The sequence below is a fragment of the Sinocyclocheilus grahami genome, unplaced genomic scaffold (genome assembly GCF_001515645.1).
Source record: "Sinocyclocheilus grahami isolate Dianchi unplaced genomic scaffold, SAMN03320097.WGS_v1.1 scaffold1442.1, whole genome shotgun sequence".
Lineage (NCBI taxonomy): Eukaryota > Metazoa > Chordata > Actinopteri > Cypriniformes > Cyprinidae > Sinocyclocheilus > Sinocyclocheilus grahami.
In genome coordinates this window covers 146,909-156,517 of record NW_015506621.1, presented here as the reverse complement: position 1 = coordinate 156,517, position 9,609 = coordinate 146,909, and the positions used below count along the sequence as shown (strand labels likewise).

At 39.5% G+C, this 9,609-nt stretch overlaps 1 pseudogene; it reads right to left on the bottom strand.

Annotated features, from left to right (window-relative positions):
• Positions 1-9,609, bottom strand: part of LOC107570334 (ubiquitin-like modifier-activating enzyme ATG7) — a 92,486-nt pseudogene that overhangs the window by 43,828 nt on the left and 39,049 nt on the right.

Genomic DNA, 9,609 nt, shown 5'->3' with positions numbered 1-9,609 from the left:
ATCATTGAATCTGTCCTCTGCACTTCTATAACTGTCTGGTTCAGCTCAGCTACCAAATCTGACCTCAGAAGACTACAGAGGGTAGTCCGGACTGCTGAGCGAATCATTGGTACAACCCTCCCTTCTCTCCAAGAACTGTACTCATCCAGAGTGAGCAAAAGGGCTGGCAGAATCACTCTGGATCCCTTACATCCAGCACACTCCCTCTTTGAACTGTTGCCATCTGGTCGACGCTACAGAGCACTGAGCACCAGAACGACCAGACACAGGAACAGTTTCTTCCCTCAGGCAATCCATCTCATGAACACTTGACAATAACTGTGGAACACACACTATTTATTCACTCATACGCTTATTTATCTAACACACATACTCAGTCTACATTTCAATTTGCACATAATATATCTGTACATACAACTGTCTATTGTTATATACCTGTACATACAATTGTCGATTTGTATATTTTTATTCCTTATTTACTTGTTCTATTTTTTATTTATTTTTTTTATTATTATTATCTGTTTTTTGTTCTGTCACTGTCATTCTGTTACACTGTGGAAGCTTCTGTCACGGAAACAAATTCCTCGTATGTGTAAACATACCTGGCAATAAAGCTCATTCTGATTCTGAGTCGCCCCATCAAGCTCTCGCTGGATCCGCTCCTCACCTATCAACGAGAGGAACATCTGTAGTTCCTCAACAGACAACGAAACAACCACTTTTTGGTTGTTAAAAAAAGGTACGCTCGTTCAAAACAGTTGCGTTCGATCCTTGGCTGGCTGTGCAGATTTAAATCTAGCGGTTCTGTTGATTCTCTCTGGCCAATCCGTGATCAGCAGAGTTTACACGTCATGTTTTGGTAACGGTACGGTTCACTTGGAACCTCAACCGAGGTGGTACTAAAAAAAGTACCAGGTACTGTACCCAGTGGAAAACCCCCCAAAAGTGAACCATACTGAGCCGTACCGTGACGTACCATGCAGTGGAAAAGCGCCAATTGACACCTTCCACAAAGAGGGTAAGTCACAGAAGCTCATTACTAAAAGGGCTGGCTGTTCACAGAGTGCTGTATCAAAGCATATTAAATGCAAAGTTGACTGGAAGGAAGAAATTGGGTGGGAAAAGGTGCACAATCAATAGGGATGACCGCAAGCTTGAGAATACTGTCAAGCAAAGCTGATTCAAACACTTGGGAGAGCTTCACAAGGAGTGGACTGAAGCTGGAGTCAGTGCATCAAGAGTCACCACGCAAATAAGTTACAAACAAATACCTTTTTCACGATATCCTTATTTTTTGAGATGCACCTGTAAGTGGACCTCAGGGAAGAAAACATAAATAAATCTGTTGCAGAACAGAAGTAGATAATATAACCACTCTAAAGTACAAATCCCAACAGAGATCCCAAGGACACACAGCTCTCCGGCCAGAAAATGTTGAGGTCGACTGTCAAACAAAAGCTGTTGCTGTGATTTTTTTTAACTGGCGCCTTGAATAAAAACATTTGAAATCCTAACAGAATCTACAGTATAAAGTAGAAACTTGCTTTCTTGCCTAGAAACATAACAGCAGGAGGAGCAGCTAAACAAGATTTCATTGTGTTTTCCAGGAGTGTACCTCCTTAAATTGGAGCCCTTGACTTATGAAGCCAATTAAATCACTGACGCAGTGTGTGTGTGTGTGTGTGTGTGTGAGGGCGAGCACATCTGGTTTACATACAGCGGCGCTGTCCTCCAGCTCCTCCTACTGCTTCTTGTAAGTTCCCCTGTAATTGTTTGAAGAGATGGTGGAGGTTTTCGCTCGGTGCAGATGAAAACCTCAGATGGCTGATCTCACTGACTCTCACGTGAGCGCACAACATTAAACTTTAATGCCCCAAATCAAACAATCTAGAGGAAGACACCCTGACCATGCTTGGCTGAACTAACAGTACAAGACCTTGAGTGTGTCCGTTGTGTAAACTGCTGCCAGGGTGTTTCGAGCGGCTTCACTAATGCACTGCTGTGTGGTTTCTAGGGAGTTTTGGGTGGTTTCTTCCTCTAAACGGGAGTCCCTCCTCAAGTCTCTGTGATCTTGTACAGTACAGTATGTCTCGGGTCCTCCTTCGACATGCGTCTGTGGGATTTTGTTCATGTTTTATCATCCAGAATCATGTGTCTGATCACTTCACAACAAGCTACATGACTATTCATTTTCACAGCGCAATGCTGGAGGACGAGTTACACACAGATGTTTGAAGGGGTCATGACAATCATTTTTTTATTATTTGAATGTTCCCTGATGTTTACTTATAATGTTAATAAAGTTTTTTGCACAAAAAAACAACAACAAATACATGTGGAAAAATGATTATTTTTAACCCTCATTCTGACCCTCTCTCTAAAACGACCTGTTTTAAGGGGTGTGTCCTTTAAGGCTTCTCAGTAATTGGCCACTGTTATGATTGGCTAATGTCATTGCATAGGAAAAAGTATCAACACCCCCTCGCTATTGCATGTGAGTTTTGACAACATGGTCAAAATAAACTGGTCATTTCCAGACAAAGCATTATGAAATCATTTACTTACGGTTTTTGATGCAGCTCTAGTAACGCTTCATCTTTCAACAGATGTTTTTTGTGACTCTCTATGACACTGTGCCTCGTTTACAAAACAAAATCCTCTGACACGATCCGATTAAAAATAAACTATCCACTTGTTCCTTACGCTGGGATCCTTCTGGTATCTGTACAAAGACGCAAACGAGCGTCTTTGTGGCAGAAAGTGAACCGCATCTGTATACTGTATCCAGTTTAGACAAGATAGCGCAGTGATTGTCATTTCTATTTGCTTCAGTCGCATTCAGCGTGATCAAGTGTTAGCCGTTAGCGACTGAACGTCAGTGGGCGGGGCCTATGCTGAGAAGAAGACTATTCGTCGATGCGTCGCTCTGGAGGCGGAGTTTATGCAAACACCTGCGCCTAGCTGATGTCCCATAGGATCTAAAACAAGTCGTTTTCTGAGGGTTATTGCATAAATGCTTTTTACTGATGATAAGGACATTTTAAGTTATGAAACTTGCAGGATGTATTAAGCATACAAAGACCTCTTCTGTATCAAAAGATCAAGGGAAATTTGGTTTCTCATGTCATAACCCCTTAAGAATTTATAGAATATATATATATATATAGGCCTTATGCTATAATGGGATTTTATGAGATGCTGTAAGCCTGTAAATCCTGTGATTTGTGCATGTTCTGGAGGTGTAAGGTCCTCACATGTGTTTGAGTGCTTTATTTCAAAGGGGCATTGTTTCAGTCTGTCTTCAGTATGAATAAAACACAACATCTCCAAATTTACAAGCGTTTGTCTGTGGAGGACTCCAGTGTTTGGTTTCCATGGTTTCACGCTCACACACACACACACACACACACACACACACACACACACACACAGCTGATGAAGATCACATGTCAGCTCAGCTACTGTTACTATAGCTTATATAAGACATAACCTAGAACACTGTCTAACACTTGATGGCTGCTCTGTCAGTTCTTCGTCATCAGTCAGGAACCTAGGTGTGCTATTTGATAGCAATCTTTCGTTAGAAAGCCACGTTTCTAGCATTTGTAAAACTGCATTTTCCATCTCAAAAATATATCTAAATTATGACCTATGCTCTCAATGTCAAATGCAGAAATGTTAATCCATGCGTTTCTGACCTCAAGGTTAGATTATTGTAATGCTTTATTGGGTGGTTGTTCTGTGAGTGTTTACTATTGTCACTTTGCATTATTGACACTATTTTCCTAATTAATGCTGTTCAGTTGCTTTGACACAATCTGTATTGTTAAAAGCGCTATATAAATAAAGGTGACTTGACTTGACTTGACAACACCATGAATGAACACATTCAACATGGCGTTCTGTGTGGCAAACATTTTGAGATTCATAGAAATGCAGCAATGCAGTGATTCACTGGCCATACAAGTCTATCTATCTATCTATCTATCTATCTATCTATCTATCTGAGTCATTCTGTGCCAAATCAACCAAATTTCAGAAACTTTCCCGGCTAAATGTTTTAATCTTACTGATAATTTTTCTAAAGACAGACAAAAAAAGCAAACATACTAAATGTCATGAATGCATGTTTACTGAGTAATCCACAGTTTTGCAGAGTGAGTCAAAAAGACCGTTTTCACCTGAGATTTTGAGCTATTTTAAGCTGAAAAACAGTCATGAATTTTGCTAATTCTGCAAGGGGAATAACATTTATGAGCAGAACTATAGCTTAGGATGCAGAGTGTCAGTGTCAGAGTCAGAGACCAATTGCTATTTACATTAAGTGCCTGTCACGGTTTACTCATGTTTAAATTAAATAAATGACATTAAAAGTCAAAGTAATCACTTTGGTAATCTAAAATATTTTTCAGCTGTAACTGTAATTTGAACACTACCCATTTAAAAGTTCCATTTACTCATATTTTGTATTTTAAACGCGTAACTAAGTTACATGCATCTCCACCCGATTATATGCCAATGGGGAAAATGAGAACAAGCACAGTATTTTTTTATTTTTCTCTAAAGTTTGCATGTCTGAAACTCAACAAGTATTAAAGATATACTAATGCCCTTTTAGATTTGGGTTCTTAACAAACTTTTCTTTAGGTATCTACATTGTTAAGGCCCTGTTTGGTTCAGTCCCAGAGATATGGTGATCTCAATGAGACGCCATGTCCAAATAGTTGAATTTGACCCATTTTCAGTGGTCAAAAACCAGATGTGGGTCACTCTGTATACAGCTGCTACTTATTGTAACTAAAAAGGTAATGTCTGAAGAATAAACAATGTTGAAAGCAGAATTGTAGCTTGTTTTCCTCTATCAAAACACTTGCATTGAACATACCTGTCTGAGTGCTAAACATGCACTGAAGTGGTCAAGCTGAGGCCAGTAACTTGCTCTCAGTTGTCTATTCATAAGATTCTGAATTTGGATCAGTTTCAGCAATATTTGGAAGAATTTTGTTAATTTTAACATTTTCTGAAGCTACCAAGAGTTGAGATATGCAGTATGGTAACAACATATTTGAAACATGTTTCATGCCTCTTGGGGCTATGTTTCTGCTCAATAAACCCAGATTTGCCTCACCTGGATTAAGAAGGCTATTAGAATTTCTTCTTCTTCTTTTTATTGTTATAACGTGAAGCATAATCATACAGTGTTCCCACTACATTCATTCTGCAGTGGTGGGCCGCGCTTATAACACGCTGACAGATGACAGAACGTATCATTTTCACATGCTTTTAAGTCTTGCCAATTTAAACATTTAAGCGACTTTAGCCATTCAAGCACAAAGAGTGAAGGAGAACTCAATACAGTACTCACACACTCTCTTATTGACCATTTTCTGTGCACCCACACCTAAAGCGCACACACATTAAGCCACCTCTGAAACAGTGCACGACTACAGAATTGACTTATGTTTGGCGCAAGCACAAAGAGTGAAGGAGAACTCAATACAGTACTCACACACTCTCTTATTGACCATTTTCTGTGCACCCACACCAAAGCACACACACATTAAGCCACCTCTGAAACAGTGCACGACTACAGAATTGACTTATGTTTGGCGACTCATTATGCTTGTTGCATATTGGCCAAATGCATACAAAATTATGTCAAAATGCCTAGTATTCACGTAAACACAGTCGATTTATTTTACACATAGTCGGTATATAGGCTATTAAGTGTATGTAAACTATCAAGAAGCAAAATGCACATGTAACAGTATATTAAATCTGTGCATGAGTTCTTAAAGAGACAGCAGCCTAAATAAACCTGCTGCTGTCTATCTATCTATCTATCTATCTATCTATCTGAGGATCTATTATATAGATCCTCATGAGCACTTCTCTATGATGTCCAATTATTTTGGCCGAACTAGGGATGTAGGATGGTGTGGATGTGTTTTCTGTGAGCTCACAGAGTCACATCTCACAAACAAACAAGCAGTGTCCACTAAAGAAAAAACACACGCTTGTAGACAATGGGCTAAAGTTTTTAATGTGCTGCTGATTGGAGTTTCCTCAGAGCATTGTAACATTGACCTTTATTACGCCGAGTTCAAAATGTGTAGCTGTTTTGTAAAAAGGTTACAATATATAAACAGCATCAAATCAAAATCAGCTGAAACTGGGTTACACTTTATTTTAAGGTGTCCTTGTCGCAGTGTAATTATACATTTTAAGATGTGTTTTCTGTGAGCTCACAGAGTCACATCTCACAAACAAACAAGCAGTGTCCACTAAAGAAAAAACACACGCTTGTAGACAATGGGCTAAAGTTTTTAATGTGCTGCTGATTGGAGTTTCCTCAGAGCATTGTAACATTGACCTTTATTACGCCGAGTTCAAAATGTGTAGCTGTTTTGTAAAAAGGTTATAATATATAAACAGCATCAAATCAAAATCAGCTGAAACTGGGTTACACTTTATTTTAAGGTGTCCTTGTCGCAGTGTAATTATACATTTTATGTACTAAGTAATATTAATTAGCTACATGTACTTACTATATGGTTAGGGTTAGGATTAGGGTTTGGCTTAGGGTTACATGCATGTAATTATGCATAATTTACCTTATTATTATAGTAAGTACATGCAACATGTGTAACAAGGACACCTTCAAATAAAGTGTTACCGAAACTGATACTAAAGACGTTCATGTAGGCCCATTTACAGCTCATGGACTGTTTCAATCAAATGTTTTTTTTCAGTAGCTTAAATGAACAATTCAACCACAAATACAAGTTTGTTATCATTTACTAAACCCATATGCATTATTTAATAATCAAAATGTTGATGATTAGATGAACTCTCCCGTTAAAAGACATGATTAGGAACCCTAAGACATTTACCTCAACAGTCCCGCATCAAACTGTGTAAAGATCTGAGACTTTTTATGAGGCTTTACTTATGTCTTGACAGCACAAAGAAAGCAGAGAGAGAGCGAGAGAGAGAGAAGTTGGGAGAGAAAGTGAGTGTAAGTGGAGCGACAGCAGAAGAGGAGGAAGGGAGTGGATACAGCTGAGTGTGTGTTTGGAGGAAGGAGTGGCTACAGAGCTGCTGAATTAAGAGCACATCTACATATGCAGAAGAACTTGAGCAGCCAAACTCTGATTTATGAGACGTGAACCCGTCGACAACAGTGCGACCACTGGGAAAAAGCACTTCAATTCAGCCCTGCTGAATACATGCGGCTGTGACATCAACAAGGAGCCTAATTCACAACACATGGCCTCTCTAACACACATGCATCATCTACAGATCCTTCACATATCTGCAGAAGAACATGCTTAAGAGACCAGCAGACTCTCTAGACTCCATACACAAGCATATTCATTATAACACTTTTTTTTTTTTAGTATTGAAATACAATGCATCACTCAAGCATTGCGTAAAACATTTTTAATAAAGTCACCTTTATCTCAATCCCAAACCAAAAGCATGCAAACAGTCACTTACTATCGGTGAGCATGCAGTGCATTTGTCGAACGCCAAGCTTGCAGGAAGAACGTTGTCAAATCTTGACAGGAATCCTCGAATCTGGAAAGAAAACAAATGATTTTAAGTTACAGAATCAGGAGAGAAAACTTTTCTTAATCTCTAGCGCCACCTGGTGCCTGTCAGTAAAGACAGCAGGCGGCAAACATTAGAAACACCAAACATTGAGCTCAGCTTGGGGTCTGAGACCCTTCAATGGCTTTTCCTGATCTTATGTAAGACAAGTGTTAACAAAAAATTCAGCTTGATATTATTTGTCATACATCTTCCATGAAAAGTGTCACATTACGTAGGTTGGCTGTCATCGGAGAAAACTACACAATGAATTTGAACAATTCTTCCGGAAATAATGCTTATTTTGAAATGAATATTCTGAAAAGAAGGAATATATTTTTCAAATGACAAACTTAATGTTACTTAAAATGGTTACGTAAATCATGTCCAATTTTAAAGCAGTTAAAGAGAATGCTGTTGCTTTATTTCACACAAAAAATGTTTTTAAGCTTTAGAAGTATAATTACATCAACAAATTGTATGAACTTATATTTTGCATAGTACAAATAAAGCATATTGAGGACAATTGCTTTTTTCATTTTTAAATTTTTAATGACATTGACATTTATTACTTATTATTGAAAATAGTTTGCACTGGATGTGATTTTTTAAAGTAATATTTTGTGAAATGTTGATATGGTTTTTCTTTTTTTGGTAGACATTTTGGCATTACAATATAAAACTGCATATTCTTGCAAAAAACAGACATTTTTCTGCAAGTAAATGTAAATGACTATTAGTTTGTTTTTTTGGGTATGAAAGCCACGCCACGCTCATCTAGCAGCCCACTCCACAGCAGCAGAGCAAAGTGCTTTCTTGTGACGTAAAAACGGCAGGCAAATGACAGCGCTGTGTTCAATTACAGTCACGGATCCCTCACCGCATGCATGTGTCTCAGGAGTTGCTGCTGCCGGCTGATCTTAATTGAAAGCAAATTAAAGGAAGAGCCCGAGGGGAAGATAAGAGGGGTCGAGGCTTCGGCATGAAGATTAGCAGGCGTTTACAGGCGCTGATGCATTACGCACCGCACATGAATCCACGCGCTCCAGCGCAAGACACTTTGATGTAAATCCACATTTATGGAGCCAAATCCACCAAATAAGAGAGATTCATACTTGGACATTCATCTTCTGCTCAGATCTGTTCAAATATAATTACTTTTTAAATCAAATTGAGGGAAAAAAAAAATAAAAAATGGGGAACTGAAATTGTGAAGTTTGAGCATGAGATTATATCAGAATATTTGCATAGCATCTTAAAAAAATACACACTTCAAACTGAATGTCAATGCAACACAATACGAAAGCAAGTATCAATATTGGTGAAGTGTCACCCTCCTGAACTCTGTATGTGTGTTTGCCCCCCCCCCCCCCCGTGCCTGCCCTGACCTAGTTTCTCCCTCATGTTAATTGTTCATTGCTCCCAGGTGTGTCTCGTCATCCCCTCATCAAGTCAAGTATATAAAGAGTGTTCTGTTCCGTGTTTCCTTTGTCCGGTGTCTATTGTCCATTGTGCTACATGTATTCCCTGTTTCAGATATAAAAGACTGTTGATTGTGATTCTCCTGCATTCCTCATTCCCTTCCGTAGGCAATCGGGACAGAACACCGGACCTAAACAGTGTTTGCGAGTTTCCCCCCATTTTTGTTTTCCGTGTTTGTTTTCTGTGTTTCTATGGATCCCCTCGCCTGGAAGTTTACCTCCCTTGCCCGAAAGGACCTTTCCCTATTGGAGAATGCGGTTGAGTTCAGCCAGCTTGCTGTTTTAACAGCATTCAACGACGCTACGCTGAACTCACTGTTCTGGACCGGGTCAAATTACCATCGCCCCACTGACCTCCCAGACACCTCTGGACTGAGCTGGAGGGAAGCAATCATCCGCTTGTCTGGAGAGTGTCTACCCCCGATCCGGAACACGACCAGACCCAGAGCCCAGCCCACCATCACCCCGCTGTGCGGAGCAAGAGCCCGGAGTTAAGCCCGGAGGCTCACAAATGCACACCCGCCCACCCACCCTC